General features: G+C 36.0%; 1 pseudogene; it reads right to left on the bottom strand.

Moving 5' to 3' along the window:
- Nucleotides 1-10241: 10241 nt before the first annotated feature.
- On the bottom strand, nt 10242-20662 carry LOC143575198 (calpain-type cysteine protease DEK1-like; annotated as a pseudogene).
- Nucleotides 20663-27439: the final 6777 nt, after the last annotated feature.

Below are 27439 nucleotides of genomic sequence, written 5' to 3'. Positions count from 1 at the left end.
GGTTGGTTTGGCATGTTTGATATTCAAACACTTCAGTTTTAGCGGTTTGGGTTTGACGGCTTTGTTTGGAACTTGGAACTGACTGTGTTAACTGAACTGAGTGTTTTAACTATCATTATATACATGTTTGTGTTTTTATTTTCATGTATGTTCTTTATATGGATTACTGTCATGAACATTTCACAAAAAGAAATGAAAATATCTGTTGAGGTATGGGTTTAAACTATTAAGTTGGGGATATTTTTGAGTTTTATGTAAACCACGTGATGCGGAAGTCTCAACCGTTGCACTAGAATATTTTGGTTTTGAAAATATCTTTTAATGATTTTTCTATGGGCGTTTTGCAATAAAAACTTTTGTAGTATATCATTAATTGTTTTAAATTTTAATATATTATTAACCATAAGTTTAGAATTATATATTAATTATGTTATAAGAATGTGAAGTTGATGTGGGCAATCAGCCAATCTTACCCATGTGTGAGACACAGGTCCAACCAATCACCCCTTTTGATGTTGAACAAGCCATGATTATGTGTAGACAAACCATTTGGTCTTGCTGTTCCATTCCCATGTGCATTGCACATGATGCCAAAATGTTATTTGTCCTTAGGGACTTTACTATCTTTCTTAACTTTCGTCAATTTAATTGATGTCATGTTGGTTTAAAAAAGCGTGTTCGAGGTGAGGTGAGGCGAGAAGCGACCTAAGGCGAACACCTTAACGCTTTTGCCTACCCAAGGCGAAGCCTGTTAAAAAAGCGAACGCTTTTTGCGCTTTTGTGCAAGGCGAAAAAGCGAGGAGGCGAATGCTTTATGTACAAAAAGCGACCAGTTAACACATTTTTAACTTAACATTTATAATTAGTCATTTCTAGACTTTTCACATTTACCAATAAACTTTTGAAAGTTGAAACACTTTTGAGTAGTGCTCTTTTGGAAACACTTATGAGTAATTTAGTATTCGATAACTTGTTTTTATGCTACTTTGATTTTTTGGGCGAGTAATGTGGTACTCGAAAAATTATATTACACTACGTTTGGAATTTTGGGATATATATATGTTGATGTTTCAGACGTTTAATATATATTATGATGTGGTTTGTCTATAATATGTTGCTTTAAATAATTACATGTTTTTTAAAATACGATCGCCTCGTGTTCAAAAAGCGTTTGCTTTTGCGCTTTTCGCCTTGGATGAGGACCTCTTCGCTTTTGTTCGCCTCACGCTTTTTTAAACCAAGGGTGTCATATATCGTTATAATTATCAGAACTTCTAAAGATGTTATGTATAACGGTTAAAAAAGAACTAGTAAGTGATTTAAGTTATTAAACAATTCTTTCTAGTGAATATATTTATGAATTTATTGGGTCTTTTACGGATTTCTTGTAACACAACACACGAGTCCGGTTGTTGGGTTTAAGAACAAGTTTTGATTTTGTTTGTTTTTGCTTGATATTTGTTTGTTTATTGTGGTCGTAATAACTGTGACAACATACGAAATGTGCTGTTTGGTCTATAAAAGTATGGTAAATGACGTTTGACAAAAAAAAAGAACGTGAACCTTTTTTGCAATTTAGTGAAAATAAGTATATGTGCACGAAAAAAAACAGTTTTTATAGGAAAAATGTTTGTTTAATTTGGGATATGAGTTTAAAATGGAATAAAATTACTTTTTTATAAAGAAAAGGAAAGGAAAAATTTGAGAGAGGATGGAAATAAAAGTAAAAGCAAATAACCTAATATCATTCATTAAATTAATATTTAACTCAAACTCAAATACTATGTATTAACTGAAAAACAAACAAATAGTTGGAAATTATATGAAAATAATTTTAAATAGTAGCAATAAAAATAGTTCTATTATTAAAACAAAAACAAAAGAAAAAGAAAAACTAAACTATACTTTATGCTATTAAAAAGGGGTTTTCTACAGCCACATTCCTTTTGCTAAAACACCTCACCAATACGTCCCGTATAGCTTTATACCGGGGGGGGAGGGGGGGGGGGGGTATTAGTTGGTTTTTCTAGAAAAAACCATCAATTTTGTCTTATTATGTTTTTTTGTCTTATTATCAGAAATGGCGTATAGTCCTATACGCCGTCTCTGATATATATTTTTTTTAAATTTATTATTTGTTATTATTATTGTTATTATTATTATTATTATTATTAACATAACTGGGGTTTTAAACATCCGTTCGGATCGATTCCACCGGCATTAAGTTCGTTTTTACTTATATTATCATATCTCAAGGTTTCAGATGATCTTGATCACACGATACATATCGAGCAACCGGAAGCTGCTCAATCTCGTCTATGTCATCTTCGGTGATTATTAAATCATCAACATACATTAGAACTACAACCAATTTAGGCCCGTTTGCCTTGACAAATAAACTTGCATTAGCCTTAGACATCTCAAAGTCATTATGTTGCAAGAACTCACTCATCTTTCTGAACCACGCTCTCGGGGATTGCTTTAAACCGTATATTACTTTTTGTAACTTGCATACATAGTCGGGATGCTCGTTGCTTATGAACCCTTCCGGTTGCTCGATATGTATTGTGTGATCGGGATCACCATAAAGAACCCCGGTTCTGTTAACATCAGTCTAAACGAACTTAATGCCACTGGAATCGATCCAAACGGATGTTTAGAACCCCGGTTATGTTAATAACAACAATAAATAATAATAATTTATTAAATCATCAACATACATTTAATAATAACAATAATAACAACAAATAATAAATTAAAAAAACTATATCAGAGGCGGCGTATAGGGCTATACGTCCCTTCTGATGATAAGACAAAAAAACATAATAAAACAAATTTGGTGGTTTTTTCTAGAAAAACCAACCGATACGTCCCGTATAGAGCTATACGGAACGTATTGATGGGGTGTGAGGGTATCCCTGGCAGGACCCATTAAAAACAATCAGATAAAACTAACGAAAAGCATATTTATTGTTTAGTCATTAATTGCCATCAACAAAATCGGGATTTTTTTTTAATTTGTTTTTTATTTGAAGTTATGCAAATAGTCCTTAACTATGGTCTTCATGAATTATAAAATAGTCTTTTAAGTGTAAAATAATGGTCCTACTATTTAACAAAATCGGTATTAGTTGGTTTTTCTAGAAAAAACCATCAATTTTGTCTTATTATGTTTTTTTGTCTTATTATCAGAAATGGCGTATAGTCCTATACGCCGTCTCTGATATATATATTTTTTAAATTTACTATTTGTTATTATTATTGTTATTATTATTATTAACATAACTGGGGTTTTAAACATCCGTTCGGATCGATTCCACCGGCATTTAGTTCGTTTTTACTTATATTATCATATCTCAAGGTTTCAGATGATCTTGATCACACGATACATATCGAGCAACCGGAAGCTGCTCAATCCCGTCTATGTCATCTTCGGTGATTATTAAATCATCAACATACATTAGAACTACAACCAATTTAGGCCCGTTTGCCTTGACAAATAAACTTGCATTAGCCTTAGACATCTCAAAGTAATTATGTTGCAAGAACTCACTCATCTTTCTGAACCACGCTCTCGGGGATTGCTTTAAACCGTATATTACTTTTTGTAACTTGCATACATAGTCGGGATGCTCGTTGCTTATGAACCCTTCCGGTTGCTCGATATGTATTGTGTGATCGGGATCACCATAAAGAACCCCGGTTCTGTTAATATCAGTAAAAACGAGCTTAATGCCACTGGAATCGATCCAAACGGATGTTTAGAACCCCGGTTATGTTAATAACAACAATAAATAATAATAATTTATTAAATCATCAACATACATTTAATAATAACAATAATAACAACAAATAATAAATTAAAAAAACTATATCAGAGGCGGCGTATAGGGCTATACGTCCCTTCTGATGATAAGACAAAAAAACATAATAAAACAAATTTGGTGGTTTTTTCTAGAAAAACCAACCGATACGTCCCGTATAGAGCTATACGGAACGTATTGATGGGGTGTGAGGGTATCCCTGGCAGGACCCATTAAAAACAATCAGATAAAACTAACGAAAAGCATATTTATTGTTTAGTCATTAATTACTATCAACAAAATCGGGATTTTTTTTAATTTGTTTTTTATTTGAAGTTATGCAAATAGTCCTTAACTATGGTCTTCATGAATTATAAAATAGTCTTTTAAGTTTAAAATAATGGTCCTACTATTTAATAGAAAAAATGGATGGGGTTAAATGGTTAATAGAGTATAAATCTCAAGCATGATGCGTTAAAAGTTTTTAATTTTTAGATAGAAAGGGTTAAACAAGTCAAACCACATAGACCAAAATTATAATTTACTCGATAATAAAGTTTGTTAAAGGTGATTGTTGGAAAATTAGTTATTAATGGTGGGAAACATGATTGCATGTTCTGGTTCAATGGTGTTTTGGTGTATCGTGTGATAGCCCAAATTACAGTTAATTTTTTTATTTTTGTGTTAATTTGAGTTTTGAATTCAATAAATAGTAAAATCAGCCATTGATTTGGCATTAAAACATCACTATGTAGGTTCTCAAAGCCGGTTGACACATCAAAATCTTTACACCTTTTACTTCAGTATTAGTCTTGTTACTAGGACTTAAGAGGAACAGCACTGAGTACCTACATGAATAAGAGCTCGTTTGTTTTCGTTTATTTGAGTTTAGTCAAACAATCTACCTGACACAAACATCTAAAATATGAGGCTGAGCACGGTTCGGTTTTAGGCGAAACCAAAATCGAAATCGAAGTCATCAGCTTTCTGAATATGCAAACTGTTTGGTTTTTGGTTTTTCAGTTATTTTCGGTTTCGGTTCGGTTATAGTCAGTTTATTTTATTTTTTTCAATTATGTGCATACATTGCAAAAATAAAAATTTAAAATGAAGATGATGATGATTTTAAGCTTGTAAGAGCGTATTAGACTCATTAGTGTACCACAAATATATTAAATACAAAAAACAAAAATAGACGCGTGATACGAATACAAAGTTGCTAGAGTAGTAGAGTTTAAAATTCAACAAACTTCCTAATAAAAAAAACTCTAAAAGTTCAGTCTTAATCTTCATTCATCATCTTGTTCACCTTCTAAGTTTAGTCTCAGTCTTCATCATCTTCAAAATCTTTATCACCATCAATGGTTCGGTTCGGTTTTTCAAAAAACAAAAAATTAACCGTCGGCTAATGTTTCGGTTCGGTTTTTTGGTTAATTCGGTTTCAGTTCGGTTAATTCAATTTTCTGCTCATCCATATAAAAATATATAACATACATTTTTATAAATAGAAAAATATATAATAAATTATAGAATACAACTTAACATAGGAAAATACTACTTTAAAATAATTAAAAGTACGATCTACTGGTTTTTGGCTTATATAAATTCAAATTAACAATCTCACCTATGAAACTCTTAACTTTCACTTTGGTCGTCAAGGAAAATTCCACTTATCAGAAATCTCTACCGCGAGTACCAACTTCTACTTAAGTCTAGTAACTTTTGGAGATCATTTTCATGCACACTTTAACACCCATGACAACCCCAACTAGGGGCTTTGACCCTTAGACTACAAAAGGTGTCAATCCTTCGACCTTGCCAGGGCGATAACCATACCAGTTAAGTAGTTCCCCTTTGTACTCCTCTCATAGTCTCGTGGTAGCGAAGCTATAGGTGTTTTAAGTACCGAAGTTGTAATAGCATTGAAGGAGCATGTACTCCACTCCAACTCATATCTATCCTTATTATGATTTCTCATTTGGTCTACAAGAAATTCTGATTACCTAAATAGTTTGACGGCACTAAAATCACCAGCATATATTTACTAAAATGAAAGTAAACGAACAAACAATGGGCGAACGTTCAACAAATATAAGTGATGTAGGTGGAATGGATGTTAACTTGTTTGCTTGTTCATTTAAATGAACAAACAATAAATCTTGTTCATGTTTGTTTACGTTATAAGTAAACAAACGTAAAAGAACATCCAGCCGATTGACACGTTAAACGTTTGGTTTATTTACAGCATGGGGTTTTCTTTGTTTGTTTACTCGTTTTAAGTGGCTGGTCTGGTTCAACTTTTGAAAGCTAATTTGTTGGCTTCCATTACTATTACTTGTGATCAACGCGTCAAGTGAACGCAACATATCGTATGGAATCTTGAGCAACAGGGGAAATATTCTATTTGGTCCGTATGCTTCAAGTAGCTGAGATAATAACTTGTATTTGAAGTTAATGTGATTGATCAAGATGCATGAAGATCACACTATTAAATAAATAATATCAACCGAAAAAGGTTGAAAAAATAAGGGAATATCTCATATAATAGTAACAAACTTTTAAAAGTGTTTCAATTAGGTCACTCATGCATATTTTTACTAAACCGGGTCACTAAATCTTCAAATTGAGTCTCACCAATTTTTTTGTGCGCCATGAAAGAAATGGAGGATAAGATGTGGGGTTGGAATTTGTAATATATGTAGTTAAATTTAAAAAAATTTTAAAAACGATAATTATATTAAAATTTAAAAATAAAAATTAAAATTAAAATCCACGTCGTCACTCAGCGTCAAGTTAAAAAAAATAAAAATATTTCCTATGTAAAACAAAAAAAGAAAAAGGTTAAAAAAACATGTTAAAACCTTTAATTTAATAAAATATAAAAGCTGAGTTACTTAATTGGAGCTAGGGCTATAAACGAACTGAACGAACACGAACAAGGCCTTGTTCATGTTCGTTCGTTAAGGAAATAACATGTTCACGAACGGTTCACGAACACTTACCGAACAAGATTTTATGTTCATGTTCATTCATTAAGGAAATGAATGTGTTCACGAACACAAGCGAACACAAATAAAAATCAACAGAGCCTAGAAATTGAGACCGACATATTCATCAATGTGTTCGCTTAGTTAACTTTAAACGTATACGAACACTTAATCAAACAAATATTTATGTTCATTTTCTTTTATTTAAAAAGAATAAGCATTTATGTTCATTTATGTTCATTAATTTATAATTTGTTTATAATCTAAACGAACATAACTGAACAAAGATAAACAAACATAAATGAACATAGATGAAAAAATGTAAATGATCACAAACAAACATAAATGAAAACACTTAAATGAACTCAAATTAAAAAATATAAAACCTTTAATCAGATGACTCATCCAGATAATAATTAATTATTTTCTATTATTACTAAACGAATATAAATAAACAGACACAAACGAACATAAACGAACGTTCGTGAACACAAATGAACGAACGAAGCATGTGTTCATGTTCGTTCGTTTAATTAAACGAACACAAATATCTTGTTCGTGTTCGTTCATTTATTAAATAAACGAACATAAACGAACTTCCCGCCGAACGGTTCACAAATAGTTCATCGAACGTTCGGTTCATTTACAGGCCTAATTGGAGCACCTTTTAAAATTAAGTGACTTAATTAAAACACTTTTGAAACTTGATTACTATTCTATAAAGTTGCCCACTAAATAAAAGTATTTATAATGTTATTTCTGTGTAGCAAGGTATACTTTTATCCACAAATATAAACGGTTTGAAAATTTTTTAAAAAGAAAACGACTCAAATTGTTTAGTTAATAGTTAATACAACTTCGTGCTTAAAAACAAAGCTTTTATCGTTTGCAATAAGCCATTCATGTTTTGTGTTTATACTGTATTTTCACGTGTTCTTGTATAATTAATTTTTGGTCTTTATGTAATATTTATGGACGTTTTTTTATAACGTTTAGCAAATACGATTTTTAAATATTTTTTTAACAACTAATGCTGTGTGTTCTTGGTCTGGTTCAACAGTTTTTTTACTAAACATTTAGATAGAACTGGTAACTATGGTTTTGAGAAACGAAAAATCAAACCAACCAAGTTGATGAACGAACCAGTTTTATCAGTTTAACAGTTTACACAGTCAGTTCCAAGTTTCAAATCATACCAAATTGAATACAAACCACAAAAATCACTCTAAATCTCAAACCAACCTACTTGCTTCAATGATTTAGATATGTGCTTTAATTTTGACTAGACGGGTGCCCGCACGATACAGTGGGAAACACATACCTTGGTAATCGTGCAACAAGTTTATGGGTGTTCGTTGTTTGATTTAAACCGTAAAACTGGTCATTTGCTTGATTTCACAGTTGCTTTTTTTGATTAACTTTTGGTCGGATCGTTTTCGGTTTTCGACGAAAACCCGTTGCTAACGGTTATGCCCACGGTTTAAGTTTGGCCTTCAAACTTTTTGTGAAGCAGTTACGAATTCGTATAACATTAATTTGAGTTGATTTTATTGCTTTGTTTTTGTAATGTGAGTTATATACATGGAGGACTGAATTTGTAATTTCAAAATTTATAAATTAAAAAGGAACATGAGTTGTACTTTAATGCATGTTTATGTGTTTAAACATTTTATTGATTTATAGTTAAATATTTGAGTTGTATATTAATCCTTCAGTGACTTGTACATTATAAACCATACCTTAGTATTGAATAAGTTTTATATGGAAACGTCAACAAAAATAAGTACGATGCATCGGTAAGCTCTGTTTTTTCTTTAAACATAATATATTTAGAGCAGTGTTGTAAAAGTCGGATTCCAAGGCCTTGGAATCGGCGATTCCAAGGTCCTCGGACATCAACCTTGCCGCTTTTTCCTAACTCGGTCACTATTACTCGCCAAGGTCCAACTCGGTCAAAATTCGGAGTACTCGGGATTACTCGGCCTCCAAGGTCAATTCAGCCACCAATTTTTTATTTTTTTTAGTAAAATGCTAAAAATAACAACAAAACATGAATTTTTGAATTATGTTTATTTTAACATGAATTATGCTTGTCTTAACATATATATAATATCCAAAATTTATTTTATGTTATGTTTATCTTGTCCGAGTACAAGTCGAGTACTCCCCGAGTACTTCCTCCAAGAGGGTCAGCCGCCTAAGGACCGTCTAGCAAGTTTTACAACATTGATTTAGAGATATAGAAGAAAACAAGAAAATATATAAACTTGTCAAATATATGAGTAAAGATGAGGGTTAAAAGTTGTAACAACTTCTTAAATTTACAAAAAGTTAGTAAAGTTTAAGGGCTAATATTGTAATTTTTTTCTAACAAATTGAATTTACGTAAAACCATATTTTGTAGTGGACAACTTTGCCCCTATGCTACATGGTGTACATAAAGCTTTCATTATTGTAAATTACTTAAAAACATAGTGTTTTAATTTGCCCATGAGTGATACATTATATATAGTATAGATATAGATATGTTAATAAATGATTATTAAATTAAGCAAGAATAATTAAAAAAAAAGATTGGAATAGAATTTGAAATTATTGTTAAAATCGTCAACAAGTAGCGAAGCTTGAACGAGTTCGTCGAGGGGGGCGGACTCAAAATGTATTGAAAATTTCATAAAAGAGGGGGCCGGTCTCAAATTTTAAGTCGAAAACGGGTAAATATTCACTATTTATAAAAACAAATAAATTTATACTGCTACGCAACAAAAACTGGGCCTGTCCCTCACTAAAATTCGCCCATGATCGTCATCACAATGGAACATTATAGCAATAATAATAATATGGAATTACATAATTAATAACAGGAAGGAACAGTGAGAGTTTCACAGATCTAACAAACAAACAAACTCAAAATATAATTAAATGTATAAGATAAACCTTCGAACAGTAATAAAGACAATGAATTGTTTTATTATTATTTTTTAATTTTGAGACTTTGTTATTTTATTTTTTTTTTGGATTTTGGAAATTATTTATGAACGTTTGGACTGGATGTATGGATGTTTAGATTGAAATGGTGGTTTAAGTCACGAGGTTTGGATTATATTGCTCCTTTATTAATGCGCGGTTTAATAAAATTTATAATTATATCTCATTGTTATATTTATATTTTCCGTCCGTTTGTAACACGGGATCTAACCTAGTATAAACATAAAATAACTTGCACATACAGGTGACAAAGTTTAACCAGGTTTGATAAAGTATGACCAGAGTTGACCAAGTATAACCAGGTTTGATCAAGTTTGACCACGTTTAACCAGATTTGATCAGGTTTGACCAAGTATGACCAGGTTTGATCAAGTTTGACCAAATTTAACCAGGTTTGATCAAGTGTTACAAGGTTTGATCACGTTTGACCATGTTTGACGAAGTTTGGCCAGGTTTGACCATGTTACCTTCCATCAGCCATACAAGCAGCACCGATATTCCACTCCTTTGAAACGATAGACTGTCGGTCTCCTTTTGTTATGAGACGAAGCACGACTTGGCCCGCTTCAATTCCTTGCTCGGAGCCCGCAACGAGAATTTCCAAACATACTTGCTTTTGGAACTCGGTACCCATCAAACAAACAGGCCCTGATTCGGGCTGGATCATAACCACCATTGAGAAACTAACTCTTTGGCTAAGATAAACAGCTTGGTCCATCTGGCCACAGTATCTACCACTCGTAACGGGTTCATCATCAAGAACACAAACCGCACTCGTGATTCCTGTCACAGCAATCCTTTTCCAGTACATGCTTTTAGCTTGGAGCTCTCAACTTTATCCGAACTCGGTGCTTCGTGGGTTCGTGTCTACCTTTTGAAAATGCTCAAGGACGTAGGGATAATTCGCCCATTCCTAACCACTTTCGAAAAGGTTCACTCATGCTGGAGGGAGCATCCCCACTTAGTGATCGGTCCGCTCGTTCACGACCGGGTTCAGGCTCAACCAAGTCTTCGTCCACCCTTTCTCGAACCAGATCCATGCCTTGGGCTTGTGTCCCAGCTTCGGAATCTAAAGCCAGAATCAAAGGCAATGCCACGGGGAAGTGAAAGGTGGCATGAAAGTAGAATCAGATCTCCGAAGCAGACTGGCTTGAATCAACAACAACAACAACAACAACAACAACAACAATAATAATAATAATAAAACAAGAAAAAATGATAAATAATATAATTACTTGGAGGGCTCGACGGGCTGAGTGGAGCGGATTCTTCGTGCGATACTTGAAACTCGCTCACGTGCAAATGAATCGTCAAGAACCGAATCACCACCAACTGCCCTGACGGCGGCTGATATGGCAGCGGCTTCCCGACTTCCGGCGTTTGGAATTGATGAAATGAGAGTGGCTTCTATTTCCTTCCATTTTCTTTCTTCTTTTTCTAAAAGAGCTATTCGCCTTTCTTTACCCTTACCTTCTTCTTCCCGTCTCTGCATTAATATTTCTTCTTCCATCTCTTTCTCTCTTATATAACTGTGCATGCATTTAAAAAAAAAGTGTCAGATTAATCAGATTTCTGAAAGGAAAAAAAGGGGGACCTCAGTTAGGGTTGTTCGAAAAGCTCGTGGATCGCTCAAAATCAGCTTGTTTGTAAACGAGCTGACCTAGTTTGGATTGTAAATGTAACGAGCCCAAGACAAGGTTATCTCGGCTCATCGGCTTGTTTATATTCAGTGTATATAAAATTATATATTATATAGATATTAACTATTCTGTATTTAAAAATATGATCTTTTGCTTTATATGTATATGTGTAAAAATATAAATAAACGAGCTGGCTCGAGCTTTTAAATGATCTGAGCTTGAGCACAGCCTTTCAGCTCAATAAGATAAACGAGCTGAGCCAGAATACAACCTGGCCTGGCTCAGCTTGTTTACAGCCCTAATCTCGATTTGGGCCCTTACCTCTCTTGTATAATTTCAAACTGCCTACGGTCTTCCGGCATCCATTTTTTTATCTTTTTAGCACTCAAATCTGAAAACCCGATGCTATCAAGAAAGAGTCTTAATCGAACCTCATCCTGACAAAAAAGAAAAGAAAACATGAAAATATGAATTCTTTAGATGCCACAAGAAAATTATGATATTTCAAATATAAATCGTGTTCACACCTGTACTCGTTCAGCTTTGGCGGTTAAACCAAGCAAAAGAAGTAAATAACCACCGAATCTATCCCACATGTACACCCATTCAGTATCGATTGCTTCTTCTAAAGCTAGAATGCGCATGCGCACACATTTCTCTTCTATAACCCATATCATTGGTCGAGTCATGTTGAAATAATATCCCATATTTTATTTTTAAAATAATCGACCCTGCAACTAATTCTTCATTTCTCAAACGCTCTCTTAATTTCATCACATCTGCTCTCGGGAGCACGAAGTTTACTGCTCGATCACGTGTAATGTTTGGGTCCCCAACTAACAAAGCAGCTGAGCTAGCAGATCTCTGTGGAGCTGAGTAAGTTCCCGATAGCGCATTTCTCGTCTGCATAGAGAATAATAAAACAAACCCATTTAAATAAATTCAAGAGAGAAAAAAAGAATATTGCACAAATGGTCCCTGTGGTTTGACCTTATTGCAAGTTTGGTCTCCATATTATAATAACTAGAACTCAGTCCAAACATTTGTGAGAAGGTTTCAATTTTGCACTGATCGAAGGTGATGAAATCAACCTTAGGAGTTTTTGAGTTTGAAAGAGTATTTTATTAAGGTTCCAAATATGGAAAGATACAATTACCCTCACATCAATGACACAAGACGTCACTTTTCCGTTAAAAACTAACTGGGATTTACAGTGGGGACTAAACATGCAACCCTCTCACAAATATTTGAACTAAGTTAGCAATTACTATAATCTAGGGACCAAACTTGCAATATGGTCAAACCACTGGGACCATTCATGCAAATTTCTCGTAAAAAATATATACTAAGATTTCAATTATTATGTTTTATAATAAACCTTGGTGGCGGATCGAGCAATTGCTTGAATGACGGTGTCTTTACTGAGAAAGTGTACAACATCTTCCATCATCTGTTAAAGAAAGTGCAAAAGTCAGTCAGATGCATTGTAGAATTCAAACAAGATCAAAACTTTTGGTCAAAAGTCAAACCTCCAGAGTCAAACATGGGCGGGAGACGGCAAACCCAAATGATACAACAAGTGTAATCGCTGAAACAGCAGCACCGGCAAACGGTGGATAAATTACTAAACTTGCAACAACGCCCCAGCCTTCAATTGCTAGTGCAATCCCATAAAGAACAATGAAAGCAACACTGTTGAAGAAAAGAGAAACTTGAGGGACTACTTGTGATATAAATGAATAGTGGAGGGACCATATTGAAAAAAGAAAAGCACTTTGCTAGAGGCAAAGTGGAAATTCCAACAAACCTGACGTTTTTTCCACAATCTGCATGAGCGTCGTACGGGTAGCACTCGTGGAGAATATACTACTATTGGAGGTGAAAGAAGAACCTATAAAAGAAAAGAATTTATTTAAAAAACAATAATATGATAGCTAAATCTAGAGTAGACTACGATTTTAGCCCCCTGTGACCCTTTACAGTCACTGAGGTTTCATTCTCGTTTCAATTAACTTCACACTTCAAACGTTTCTATTAAATTTATAGTGAAAAGACAAAAATGCCCTTACAGTTAATGCCCTGCCAGCCAGAAGAAACAAAAACGAAAAGTAACAACACAAGCTCCAACGAAAAATCTCTCTGTAAAAACATAAAATAAAAATGCATTATGTGTCTTTTGTGAACAATTTATACGGGAAAAAAAAACACAAAAATAGGGTTTTTTATTTACCTTGATGCCATCCAAGAAAAAATGCAGCAAGGGCCATCAGAAATGCAAGAAAAGATACAACAGATGTTTGCATTCTAGTTAAGTAAAAGTTATTTGAAGCCCAAAAGTGAATGATACTGATAGCTAGAACAATGAGTAGAAGAAGTAAAAGAAACGATGCCCCAATCTGTTACCATTAAAAACAAATAAAAAAGTTGATAGTTGATACAATGCTAAATACATGAATCAGCAGGTAAATATGTAAAATTACCGTCCATGGGTCAACTATGACGATAACAGCTGAAATTGCACTAAGAAGAAGTAGAAGACTGATTATGACAAACACATAAACACCTCGTGAAAGCTTCCAGTTATCATCTTTCCTGCAAGTCATTATCCACATTTATAATTAACTATTTAATATTTTTATCTCAGATTATATATGTAATTTGTGAATATGAGAGATCTGTTTACCATTTAAGCAAACCAGAACAGAATGGCAGCAAAGCCTGGATGCACACTAAAGGAAGTAATGCAGCCAGAAAATCACTTTTTTCAGGAACATTATCATCTCTAGAGTTAACAACCTCAAGATACGATGCACCACAAAATGCAACCAAAACAACTGTAAATAAAAAAATAATAAAAAATTGTAGCAATAAAGATTTGTTTGGTTTTATAATATTGTTTTTAGTTACTTAAATACGGTTTTAGTTCCTATGGTTTGACCCAAATAACCCTTTTAGATGAGATTAGTGGGTTGGACTTCAATTGGAAAAAAAAAATGAAACTATTGGACTAAAATAGTCAAATTTAAACTAATGGACTAAAGGGTTATTTGGGTCAAACCCCAAGTAATAAAACCATATGTAAATCTTTTAATCGTTACTTTTACCTGAAAATATGGCCACACATATTGCTGAGGAGAGAGAAAACCGATATGTGGCAAACCAAGATGCAATTGGTAGCAGGCCTGTAACTATTAAAGCAATTACAGAAGCCATGGCCCAGCCCATATAGAGAGGTGAAGCGTATGGTGATTTAAGGCTGTTTTGACCACCGGCCCAACCCGTATAGCCCAAATCCTCTAATGGTTTTACAGAGACTATTGCACCAAGAGCTAATACCGATACAACAAATAATAAGATGGAGATTGAAAGAATAACCCCCTACATTGAAATAATCTTGTAGGTAAATTATGTCCTAAAATGAGTGCAAATCAAGAAGTCTCAATAAAATTAAGGGTTAAATATCAGGCCACCAAAATAATAAAACTTTACAAGTCACCCAAGTAAGTATCAGCTTGTTACTAGCCAGAAATTTGTGAAAATGACGAAAATTTCCCTAACGTTAAAGCTTTGCTACATCTAGAGTTGTAAAACGACAAAAATGCTCATAAAACTATGCAAAAGAATCAACTTTAAATGAACTCCCAAATGCATATTGAAGTAGATTTGAGAGCATTTTTGTAATTTTGCAAATCTATAAGTGGCAAAAGCTTTAATGTTAGGGGCATTTTTGTCATTTTACAAATTTCCAGCATGTTTTTACTCAACAGGCATAAACAAAACTAAACGGAAAGTGTGTGGCCTGTGAAGTTGTTTTTCTATTTGTGTGAGCCTGATACATTATTTACTTTTAAGATGAACGAAATGAAGAGAAAAAAAAACCTCTTTCATCCAAAAAGAACGATAACTTCCAACTTGATTTCCATAATTATTTGTTGATACCCAAAACCGGTAACCGTTACGTATCCAAATAGGAATTGCAACAGAAAGACATGCTGCCATGAGTGGAACAGTCAAAGACAACCCGAGAAGAACAGATGACTTGCTGCTTAAGTAACATGCATCATCAGCAAACAAACTAACAACCATTAAACGCATAGTTTGGAGAAAAAATATGAAAATTGTACCTCAAGAAGGATAGCAGAAGACCGGCACACGTGCTCAGTAACCAGGCAATAAAACCATACTGGAAAATCATAACAGATATCACATAAAATGGCAGTTCAAAAAAGCCCTAAAAACATAACTAAAACAATAATATCAATGTACCTTTCGTGGTTTTGGAGTCATAACCATATCTTCAGCTTGTAGGGCCCGAAGGAACGCCATAGTAGAACAAATAACGAGTGACAATAACAGCACCACACACCCAAATTCAAACTGCATATGTTTTGCATAACACATATCACGATTAAAAGACAAAAATAACCCTAAAATTTAGAATTTCAAACACTCATACCTGTTGATGTGTTGCACCGACAACCTCAACGGTTTTGGGCCGAAACTGGCCCACAAGTTTCAACAATAAACACAAAACTAAAAAGAACCCAAGCCCGTTCAGGTGTACCCGCAATATGATGCAAAAGCAATCTAAAAAGTTGTAACCACTTTTCCAGCCCGTGAATCCTAAGTTCTTCAGATAACGATATCTGATTATGCAAATCATTATTAACATCATTTGAGTCGGTGATCATAAAATTATTATTTTCATTATTATCACGATGATCTCTATCTGCATCCAAACTACTTCTTTGCAACAACGCGAGTATTGTTGGATCCAACCCATTTTCTTTCAACATAACCGCAAAATCCGGGTCTAAACCTTTATCTTGCAACAAATTGGTCAGCTCAACATCTCCAGCCCACGCTCTTCGCTTCAGTAAAGACGTGATCCTCGGGTTGTTAAACTTTTCTTGAAACGCTAAAGCCAAGTTTAAATCAAGCACCTGTTGGTTAGCCGTATCATTCAACTCGCACCCTTGGTTCTCGAGCCCGCTGCTAGAACAGACCGCCAACAAGCCATTCGTGTCAAATTTGCCCTCTTGAATAGCAGACCGACACGAACTGGTTCGTATGGCTAAACTCGGTCTTCCACTATCCAAACTTTTACCACTGTTGATACTTCCCATTTGGACCCAGCTGTTTGGGTCACCCATTCCACGTGTGCTGTTGCCAAGGTGGCCCGTTTCGGCACTACTGGTTTGCTTGACACTTGACCCGCAACCTTCTGATGAGCTTGATGAACTGTTTTGTTCTTTTCTTCTAAAACCCTCTCGTAAACGAATCACAGTACTTTGTAAAGCATCTCGTCTTGCAGCTAACGGGTTTGTGACGGATAAGTGACGAGTTACAGCTGCACTGAGTAAAACAGACCCCACAACCGCGTAGCTTATGCAGTGTCCAAGATACCTGCAAATTACCCCAAAAAAAAGATATTTTGATGATATAAATAGTTAAAAGAATATATAGATGATATGTAATAATGTAGTGAGAGAGAATTAGAGAAACAGACCAGTAATGAACTCCAAAGCAAATCAAGAAAACACGAGACATGCCAGCAACAAAGAGGGCGATCACACGGCTTTGAAGAAGCTCAAACCCATATAAACATGCACCCATGTTCCAATCTAAGAAATTATAATAAATAGTGTACAAGAACAGTCACAAATATTTGTTGATTACATAGTGTTGGTTTAAAATATACCAAGAATTATAACTGCTGCTGATGTAATTGCACCAAGCCAATTGGACTCCTTTGCTGTTGAACCATATAATATAGAATACACGAGAAGTACAAGAAGTGACCCGAGATAAAGAAGCCCAAGGTGTGACACCCTGAAATAATGTTCGAATAATTTAGAAAAACGATCGTTGAATAATTTGTAAAATGTGATCTTTACTATGAGCAGACTATCCAAGTCTATAAATAGATATATCTTATTAGAAATAGAAGACGAATTTTCTGATAAGAAGTCATAGAAGTGGCAATTTCAACCCATTTACTAATGAAGGCATGATTCGTATTTTTTGTCTCTAACGAGCTGAACTGGTAAAATAGAAAAAGAATATTGTCCAGAAAGGAAACAGGTCACAAGTGACCCAACCCAAAGTGTACCAATGCACCCAATCTCTTAAATCATTTATTCAAGAAACTGGAATATCTATGTAATGTTCATACAAGTTTCAAACTTTTTGTGCAAAAGGGTTTTAGGTCAACCTGACCCATACAAAAAATTACCCTTCTTGACCAGTTACCCGACCCACCTGGCCACCCATTTTGTCACCTCTAATAAAATTGGATACCTTCTAGCTTGTCTAGCATACAAATCATTTGGATCTGGTGGTTCAGGTAAGCATGAAACAGGGCTCACTTCAATACAGTCAGAATAAGCAAATTTGTATGCAATTCGAACATATTCATCAACATCCAAACCGTTACCTATTAGTTCATAACAAATATAGAATGAAGATAAAAAATCACAAAAACTAATATTTTGTTAAATAGTAAATTCAACTCAAAAAGAACAACCTACCATTAAACGCCATTCTGCAAATGAAGAGCATATTGATTACTAAAGCGATTGCAGACACCCCAAAGAAGAATCCAGAAGGTGAATATCGTTGTGAAGCAGTTGAACCAGCTGTCACATAAACTGCACACAATTCATATGCACACAACAATGCAACAGCCAGAAGTAGAAGAATTGCAACCGCCCCTATTTTAAGCATAACAAACATGAAAAGGTTACATCATTTGTATTATTCTTTCATATTTTTAAAAAACCGGAACAAATTAAAATTTCATGAAAGACGTACTTGAGCTCTGCCACTGTGTTCTCCACCAAAGCATGATTGAATAGAATGCTAAAAGCAGAGCGGTTCCAGCCATGATGACTGCTAAACCGATAATATCTCGCCCCAATATTAATATTAACCAACATCCCCATGAGATTAGAACTATAATTGGAGAAATGACAGCTACCCATGCACACAGGGAAAGAAAACCACATAATATTCCCAGTTGAGGCCCTTGTAAGAAACTTGGCCATTTTCTAGCATAGATCCAACTGATTGCAAAAAAGAAGGGTCACATAATAACTTAAACCGATTGTGTTTGCACAAAGCCGCGTAATAATGTCAAAAAAACATACAAATGGTGTTGATTAATAAGTTTCTTTACATATTGGCATAAGCATCAAAGACACCTAGGGAAGGTAAAACCGTGAAATGTTCTATCAATCTATAATAGCTCATTAACTGACATTTGACCACCAACTATAGGGAAATGAAAATTTGGCAAAAGACCAGATTTTGATACTTGCCATACAACACTAATCCTATAAATTCTTCTCATTTGGTGTTTTACCACTTAAGGTTTAACCAGTAGCACAGTGGCGGATCCAGGATTTTTTTCCATGTGGTGCACTACTTTTAGACGTTTCTATTTCATGGAGTCGGGTATAAAAAAATCCGGGTCGGTTTAAGGTTCGGGTCGATTCGATGGTTCGAGAAAGTTCATTACATAATAAAAATACGATAAAATAATAAAAGAGACACCGTCATTAGAAATTAAAAACTAACAAATTAAAACCAACAATCTAACAAACTAAAACTAAATTTAACAAATAACTTAACAATCAAGAGCAATTAACATTTTACAAGAAGTCAAGAACAATTAACATTTAACAATGGATTGTGAATGTAAACTTACCTTCAAAGTGGGAGGATTAGAGGATTCGAGTAAGAGTAGGCAGTGGCAAGAGGACGGGGACGGCTGAGTGGCTGACAGAGTGAGGTAGCCGACGTTCCACGATGGTCGGAGTGACGAGGACGAGTGGCTGACGGAGTGAGGCTGCCAGCAGTCAGGGGCTGAAGAGGGTCAGGGGCTGGGGACAAATAAACAACTTAAAGATCAATTAATTTTCAAATGACTTAGTTTTGGTATTCAAAAAGCTTTAAATTTCAATATATATATATATATATATTATTACGAATACGCAATTCATAACAAGAAAGAACAGACTAGTTTCTATGTCATCAATCTAGTTTGATAAGTCAGATCTAGATGCTTCAAGTTCACGACTTGTAATTTACCTATAACAAATTTCTTAAACTATTAATGAAAAAAAAGTGAATTACCAGATGAGTTATTGTTGGCTGAGAAAACAAAAGGCTTAGGCTTATTGTTATCCTGAATTCGGTCTTTGAATCCCTGGAAGTCAGCTTCGAAGTCATCTGATGGTGGTGGCTTTGAGAAGTAATAGTTTGATAAATTGGAATCACGGAGAAGATCTGCGGCGGTTAAACGACGAGACTGGGGAGGCGCTGTGTGGTGTTTTGTGGACTGGTCACTGGTTGTGTTTATTATAAAACCCTAACTAAGTAAAAAAAAATGTTTCAAAAACCAGAATTGAACCTGTGACCTCCGGGTTACAAAACCAATAGGTTTCCAGCTAGACAAAGGCTTCAAACGTTTGTAAGGTGGTTCCTTTCTAATTTATAAGGTGGTTCCTTTATTATTTTCTATATATAAATACACTATTATTTCAAAACTCGGGGAACCACCCGTTTTCACTATAGATCCGCCCCTGCAGTAGCACAATGCACATAAGACCATAATCATATGTACAACATGTTACAGCATATATAAAGGTTCGTCCTGAAAGCAAGTGAATAAAAAGTACCTGTAAAATCCGCCACGGCCGCCAATATCAACATTGCCAATAAAAAGTACTTGGCGAAAGAAGCCGAGGCCAAGAGAGTGAAAAGAGTTCCTGATATTATGCATGCCAACATTACTTTCTTATCATCCCCATGATAGTATTTTAGTGTAATTGGATTAACTGGTTGATCAATTTAATCATAATAAACATTAAGCAAATTCGGGGATGTGTGGAGTACACACTTGCTTTAGTTTACTGTGATATTAGGGGCGAAGCCCCTAACGAATAAGGGTCTGGGGGCAGCGCCCCCTGTTGCGGGGTTCTAGGGGCGGCAGCCCCTAGCAGGGTAGCTTGGAAAAATTTTATTTTCGTTAATAACGCTTCATTAAAAATTCATTAGAAAAATGAATTTTATGATTATGTTACACATAATCATAAGTATTATTTGAAGTTATTTATTAATAAATTTTAAATTTTGAATAGATAACTGCTTGAAGCAGTTATCTTGAATACAACTGCCCTTGAATACAACTGCCCTGGTGATATATACGTTATTGGATTGATCGACAGACGCCCTGATTCATCTTCCTTACAAAAATTCCATACGAAATTCTTGTCTCAATTTAGAGTTTTATCCGATTAAAGTGTTTTGAAGAACCACCAAAATATTTTAATCTGAAAGTTATCACACGACTCTCTAAATAATCCAGGTTGCTATATTGAAATCCCCAACAAAAGATTAAACATTACTGCTTGTTGAAAGATGTCAAACGGAGAGTCTTCTAAGAAAGTGATAGAGAAATTTGGGAAATTGGAGAAGTTTGAAGGGATCGATTTTCGTAGATGGCAGAAAAAGATGCACTTCTTTTTAACCACTCTCAAACTTGTGTACTACTGAGTACACCGATGCCTGCAGTGGAGATGAGTGCTGATGAGAACGTGACAATGCAACAGACCCGAAGGCAGACCAAATGGAAAAACGATGATTATCTGTGTCGAGGTCACATATTAAATGGTATGTCTGATTCATTATTTCATGTTTATCATAGTGTAGAATCTGCCAGTGAATTATGGGAAACCCTAGAATCAAAATACATGGCAGAAGATGCATCTAGTAAGAAATTCCTTGTTGGTAATTTACTATAAGATGGTTGATTCTAGATCTGTGATGGAACAATATAATGAGTTGTTGAGAATGTTAGGGCAGTTTAAGCAGTATAACATGAACATGGATGAATCAATTGCTGTGTCAAGCATGATTGATAAATTATCTCCTTCTTGGAAAGATTTTAAAAACACCATGAAACATAAGAAGGAGGAATATACCATGGTTGAATTAGGAACCACGTTTCAAATAGAAGAGTCTATAAGGGCTCAAGAGAAAGTGTGGATTAAAGAACCCACGGGGCCTAATTCTGTTAACATGGTGGAATCATCCAATGCTGCTAAAAAACGCAAAGGGAAACAAAAGTTTCAAAGTTCCAACAATTTCAATCCAAATAAGAAGTCAAAGTCAGTGTGTTGGAAGTGTGGAAAGCCCGGTCACTTTAAAAAGGACTGCCGGACCGGTAAAAGTGATGGAAAAGGCAAGTTAGATGGTGCTGGTCCAAGCGGGTCTAAGGACTCGGGAAAACAACAAGGTCAGGTTTTAATACCTAATTATAATTCGGTACAGAATTATTGTTCTTTAATATCTCAAGCATGTTATGTGCAGGATGATGATATTGCCTGGTGGGTGGATTCAGGAACAACAAGTCATGTTTGCAAAAATCTCCAATGGTTTAGGAAGCTTGAACCAGTTGAAGATGGATCTACTTTAATCATGGGAAACGTTGCTACTGAACCTATCAAGGGTTTAGGATCTGTTGAACTTTTATTTACTTTCGGAAAACATTTGCTTTTGAATAATGTCTTGTATGTACCCGGGATTCGAAAGAATCTGTTGTCTGGTATTGCTTTGAATAATTATGGTTACAAACAAGTGATCGAAAGTGACAAGTTTATCTTGTCAAGACATGGTGCCTTTGTTGGCTTTGGTTATCTTTGTAATGGGATGTTTAAGTTGAATTTGGATGTTCCTTTTCATAATTCTGTTTACATGGCTTCTACTAGCTCTAATAGAACTTTGGATAAATCTGTTTTGTGGCATGCTAGATTAGGATATGTTCATTATAAAAGGTTAAAAGATATGTCTAAAATAAGTTTAATACCTGGTTTTGATATTGCTAATGAAAAATGTCATACTTGTGATTTAACTAAGATAACTAGAAAACCTTTTACAAATCGAGTAAATAGAGAATCCAAAGTATTAGAACTGATTCATAGCGATTTATGTAATTACAATGGTACACCATCTTTAGGAAATAAAAGATATGTAATTACATTTATTGATGATTCATCTAGATTTTGCTTTGTTTATTTATTACATGCTAAAGATGAGTCACTTGACAAATTTAAAATATATAAACAAGAAGTTGAATTACATCGAAATAAGTTTATCAAAAATCTTCGTACTGATAGGGGAGGTGAGTATTATGATCCGGAATATTTTCAATCTACCGGTATAATACATCAAACAACGGCTCCTTATACACCACAACAAAATGGTGTGGCGGAAAGGAAGAATAGGACATTAAAAGAAATGGTTAATGCCATGTTATCCTATTGGGGTTTAAGTGATGGATTTTGGGGTGAGGCTATGCTAACAGCCTGCTATTTATTGAATAGAGTTCCAAATAAACGGAATAAAATAACCCCATATGAACTTTGGTACAAAAAGTCACCAAATTTAAGTTTTCTTAAAGTTTGGGGATGTAGAGCCGTGGTTAGGCTAACTGAACCAAAAAGGAAAACTTTGGGTGAAAGAGGTATAGATTGCATATTTATTGGTTATGCCGAGCATTCCAAGGCTTATAGGTTTTATGTATTAGAACCTAATGACTCGGTGTCTATAAACACTGTTATAGAGTCAAGAGATGCAATATTTGATGAACAAAGATTCACTTCCATACCTAGATCAAAGGACATGATGTGACATCTGCCCCGATCCGACCCGACCCAGGTACCCGTTTTCTGATCCGATTCTTTTTATGATTTAAAATTTAATTATTTTCTTTTAAAACTTGACATTTAAAATATATATATTACTAATAATATTTTCCTTCCCGCCTCTTCCTCTCTCTTCCTTTCCGTCGTCCCGTCCCTCTTCTTCTCTCCGCCTTCTTTTCCCTCTTGTTGCCGTCCCGCCCTTCTGTTTAACCTTTGAGCCTTGAACCCCCCCCCCCCTCTTTAACTCTTTGCTTGCCCCTTTGGTTCTTCCCGCCTAAGGATGTCTGCGCAGCCTCGCGCGCTAGACTCCTTACAAGGAAGCCTGCGTGAAGATTGACTGTTCCTGCGTTACGCGCTAGGGACTGTAGTTCTTCCCGCGGCGCGCTAAGAACTATAGTTCTTCGCGCGGCGCGCTAAGAATTGTAGATCCTCCCGCGACGCGCTGTGAATTTGTAGTTCTTCCCGCGGAGCGCTAAGGTTTGTTCTGTCTGCCTTCGCCCTCGCGCGCTCAATCTTCTCGTGTGCGCAGCCTCTCGCGCGCGCAGCTTTCTCGCGCTGTCTTGTGTCCTTTCTTCTGTTTTAACTTGCTTGTTTGCTTTTGATATCTTATCTTTTGTGCTGTTGACCTGACCTATCTTATGTCTGAAAAGCCACTTTTGGCGCAGCATGCGCACCAACCCCATTGGTTGGCAGGAAAAGTGACTGACATTATCTTTTGAGATCTGCTTTTCCCATGCTTGACCAGTACCTTTATCTGACCCTCCCATGCCTGTTTACTGTTACCTGTCAGCTTTTCCTTGTCCCCTGCAGCTGCCATATCTTTTGATATCTTTTGCTTTTGGAACCTTTTTGCTTTTGTTGTCTTTTGCTTGATCCTGTTGAAGATCTTTTCCCCTTTTCTAGGGATTGTGTTCCCTAGGGTTTCCCTATAAATAATAATGCTATTTTCTTAACACTACACACACAAATACTTATTTCCTTTCTCTTCCTTTGCTCTCTGCCGTTGTCCTCAGTCGCCTCCTCTCTCTGCCTTCGTCTTCTCTCCTGTTCTGCCCTGTTTTCCGGTAATCTATAATATATAATAATTTGTTTAAGTTACTTATTAATTATGCTAACTTATAATCAAGACATTAAAACAAATCATTAAAACAATAATCTTATTTATATGTTAACTTTGCTTGTTAAGAGTTGGTTCTTGCTTTATCTTACACCGCACCGTTTATCAAGTGAGTAATCTCGTACCTAATCCCTTTTTATTTTTAATGTTTTGGGATGTTCATGTGTTCATACAAACTTAGAGTCTTAAACTTGTTTATGAACTTTAGTCGCGCAGTATCCCATGTGTTGAGGACGTAGACTTGGCTGTTTATTTGTATGTGTGGATCATTAACCGTCTTGTCGGTCTATTCCGCAGTTCTCATGGTACCATTAGATGAACACGGGAGAACTATCGTTTATGATTTTCTCTTTTGTTTACACTTGCACAGTTTTCTTGTTTTTGTGCTCAATTGGGAGCACGGATTGACTATGAGCTATGAATCTTAGACTTGGTCCCGATCTGATTACACCCTTGTTGAAAACCAGACATACACATGTTGCGCGCAGATTTATTGTTATCTATTATCTATTAAACTTGATTTCTCACCAACACGCAAGTGTTTGACGTTTTATTTTAACACATGTTCAGGTTTGCTGTAGCTACATTTGGAGTTTGTGGACACGTAGGACGATTTTACTTTTGGACCTAGATTAAAATGTATCAAGACAAGTTATTGTTGTTCGAATATTTTGCCTTATAATATAATGATTTATGTTGATTTGTGTTATCTTGTGTTTACGTTGCGCGTGCGCGAATGAATATATTTATTACATATTGACACCCAATAGTGTCACGAGTAATGAAACAATATGTGGCGCCCCGATGTATAATCCGCCTTTGGTCGGGGTGCTACAGATTGGTATCAGAGCTCGTTGACTTTAGGATAGGTGGTTAGACGTAACGGCCTAGAATACCTAAGAGTCCATTCTCGCGCATGAGAGAAATCTCATGTTTGCGCGCTTATTGTTAATTACTCGTTATTTATAAATATGCTTGCGCAGACGCAGCGTATGGTTTTATGTTTTATTTCGCGATATTTCGATTTTTGCTGAATTTCGATTTTTATTGATTTTACTTACATATTCGTTTGTTGGGATTGAAAATCCGAAAAGTCATGGTGATACATGAATAGTTGATTTTCAAATTCCATTTACGAATATGTTCTGAGGTTGGAGACTTGAAAAGTCATGGTGATACATGAATTGTCAACCTCCAATACTCATTTTCTTGTATATTTTATATTGAGGATTGAAAAGTTATGGTGATACATGAATCGTCAATCTCCAATACTCGTTTACTAGTCATTTTAAATTGAGAATTCGGAAAGTCATGGTGATACATGAATTGTCGATTCTCGATTCGAATTTGTTATCTGTACTAAGTTTGCATTCAAATTCATGTTTTACTTTAACTGTTGATGGTATCTAACCCCGCGAAACCAAGCTTTATAAGATTATGCTTTGCGCTAAGATATTAACAAAACTAAAACTTTTATAGAATGCCTCCGCTATCTCGCCGTTATCAGAGGAGAGAAGCCTCGCGCAGGCGTAGACAGCAACGTTCCCAGGAAATGGCCGCCGCGATAGCCCAAGCCTTAAACCAAAATAATCCCAACTCCTCCGGATACAATATTAAATCCTTCAATGCGGGTAACCCTCCGAAATTCACAGGATTTGAAGGAGCCACCGTGATGCTCCAATGGCTCGAGAAGATTGAAAACACTTTCCTCCATACCCAATGCCCTCCTAACAGACGAACCCTATATGCTTCCAGTGTCCTGGAATCTAGAGCGCTTACATGGTGGAATGGAGTAGCTCATGCGCGTGGCGCAGAAGCTGCTTCTAGCATGCTTTGGGAGGAATTTAAGGATCTATTGACGCGAGAATTCTGCCCTCCCAACGAAGTTAAGCGCCTGGAGGAAGAATTTTGGAATCTTAAGCAGTACAGTGGCGAAGCGCGCGAGTACGCGACGCGCTTCCATGAACTAAGCCTGCTTGTCCCTCACTTTGTTACCCCTTCCCGCCGAGCCATCGAGAAATTCCTTGGGGGTCTCCCCATGGAAATTCAAGATTCTGTATGGGCCAGAAACCCAGTAACCCTCTCTGACGCCATTGAGTTGGCCGCTGTGCTCAGCGACAACCATGTCAGAGCAGGAACCCTGTTCCTGCGGGGAACAGAAAAGACCAAACTCACCAAGACTGTCCCTGAACCAACAGAAACCAAACCTGAACCCTCACACCATAACAACCCGAAGCGTAGGCGCAGACAAGTTTATGCGCTTACCAACCCGCCCATTGTCCAGCAACCCACCTACCAACCTCCAGTATACGCTCATAACCCACTGTCAACCTACCCAACTCCCCCTATAGTCCACAACTATGCCTTAACCAATCCGGCACTCCCTGCCCCGCCAACTAAGAAACCTTACACAGGAAACCACCCCTTCTGCCCAACCTGTAGACTTCACCACCCACCTCAAGTCCCATGTCGACTTTGTAACCGATGTGGCTGCGCTGGTCACATGGCGGAAAACTGTAGAGTTCTTCCCGCCAACCCAATCGCGCAAACACCACCAGCCTACCTGCAGAACCCGCAACCAGCATACCCAAACCCACGACCCAGGTCGTGCTACAACTGCGGTGATCCCAGTCATTTCCGGAACGCGTGCCCGAGACTACAAGTGCAAATCACACAAGCGAATCCGGTGAACCAAATTTCGAACCAAGTGACGCGCGGTTGAGCTTTTAACATAACCGCGCACCAAGCGCAAGCGAATAATGACGTAGTTAATGGTACATTTTTGCTTAACGGACATTATGCATCCATACTTTTTGATACTGGCGCCGATAGAAGTTTTATTTCTCGCGCGTTTGAGCAGAAGCTTGCGCGAACCGCGCGATAACTTAAAAGAAAATTTTTCAGTTGAATTGGCTAATGGCGAAACTGTTTTAATTAACTCTGTGATCAAGGATTGCACGCTTAACCTTAACGAAAATGATTTTCTAATCGACCTCATCCCCATGCCTCTTGGAAGTTTTGATGTTATTATTGGTATGGACTGGCTCTCGAATAATCGCGCCGAAGTTATTTGCGCCAAGAAGGTGATTCGCATTCCTCGAGAAAACGGTGATCTTCATATCTACGGTGAGAAACCCTCCAGTGGTCTTAAGCTTATGTCTTGCGCCGAAGCCCAAAGACTCATGCGGAAGAAGTG

Source organism: Bidens hawaiensis, unplaced genomic scaffold (genome assembly GCF_021521415.1).
Source record: "Bidens hawaiensis isolate Kalapana, Puna unplaced genomic scaffold, B.hawaiensis_p1.1 tig00027305_1, whole genome shotgun sequence".
Lineage (NCBI taxonomy): Eukaryota > Viridiplantae > Streptophyta > Magnoliopsida > Asterales > Asteraceae > Bidens > Bidens hawaiensis.
This window is presented reverse-complemented; position numbering and strand designations above follow the sequence as displayed.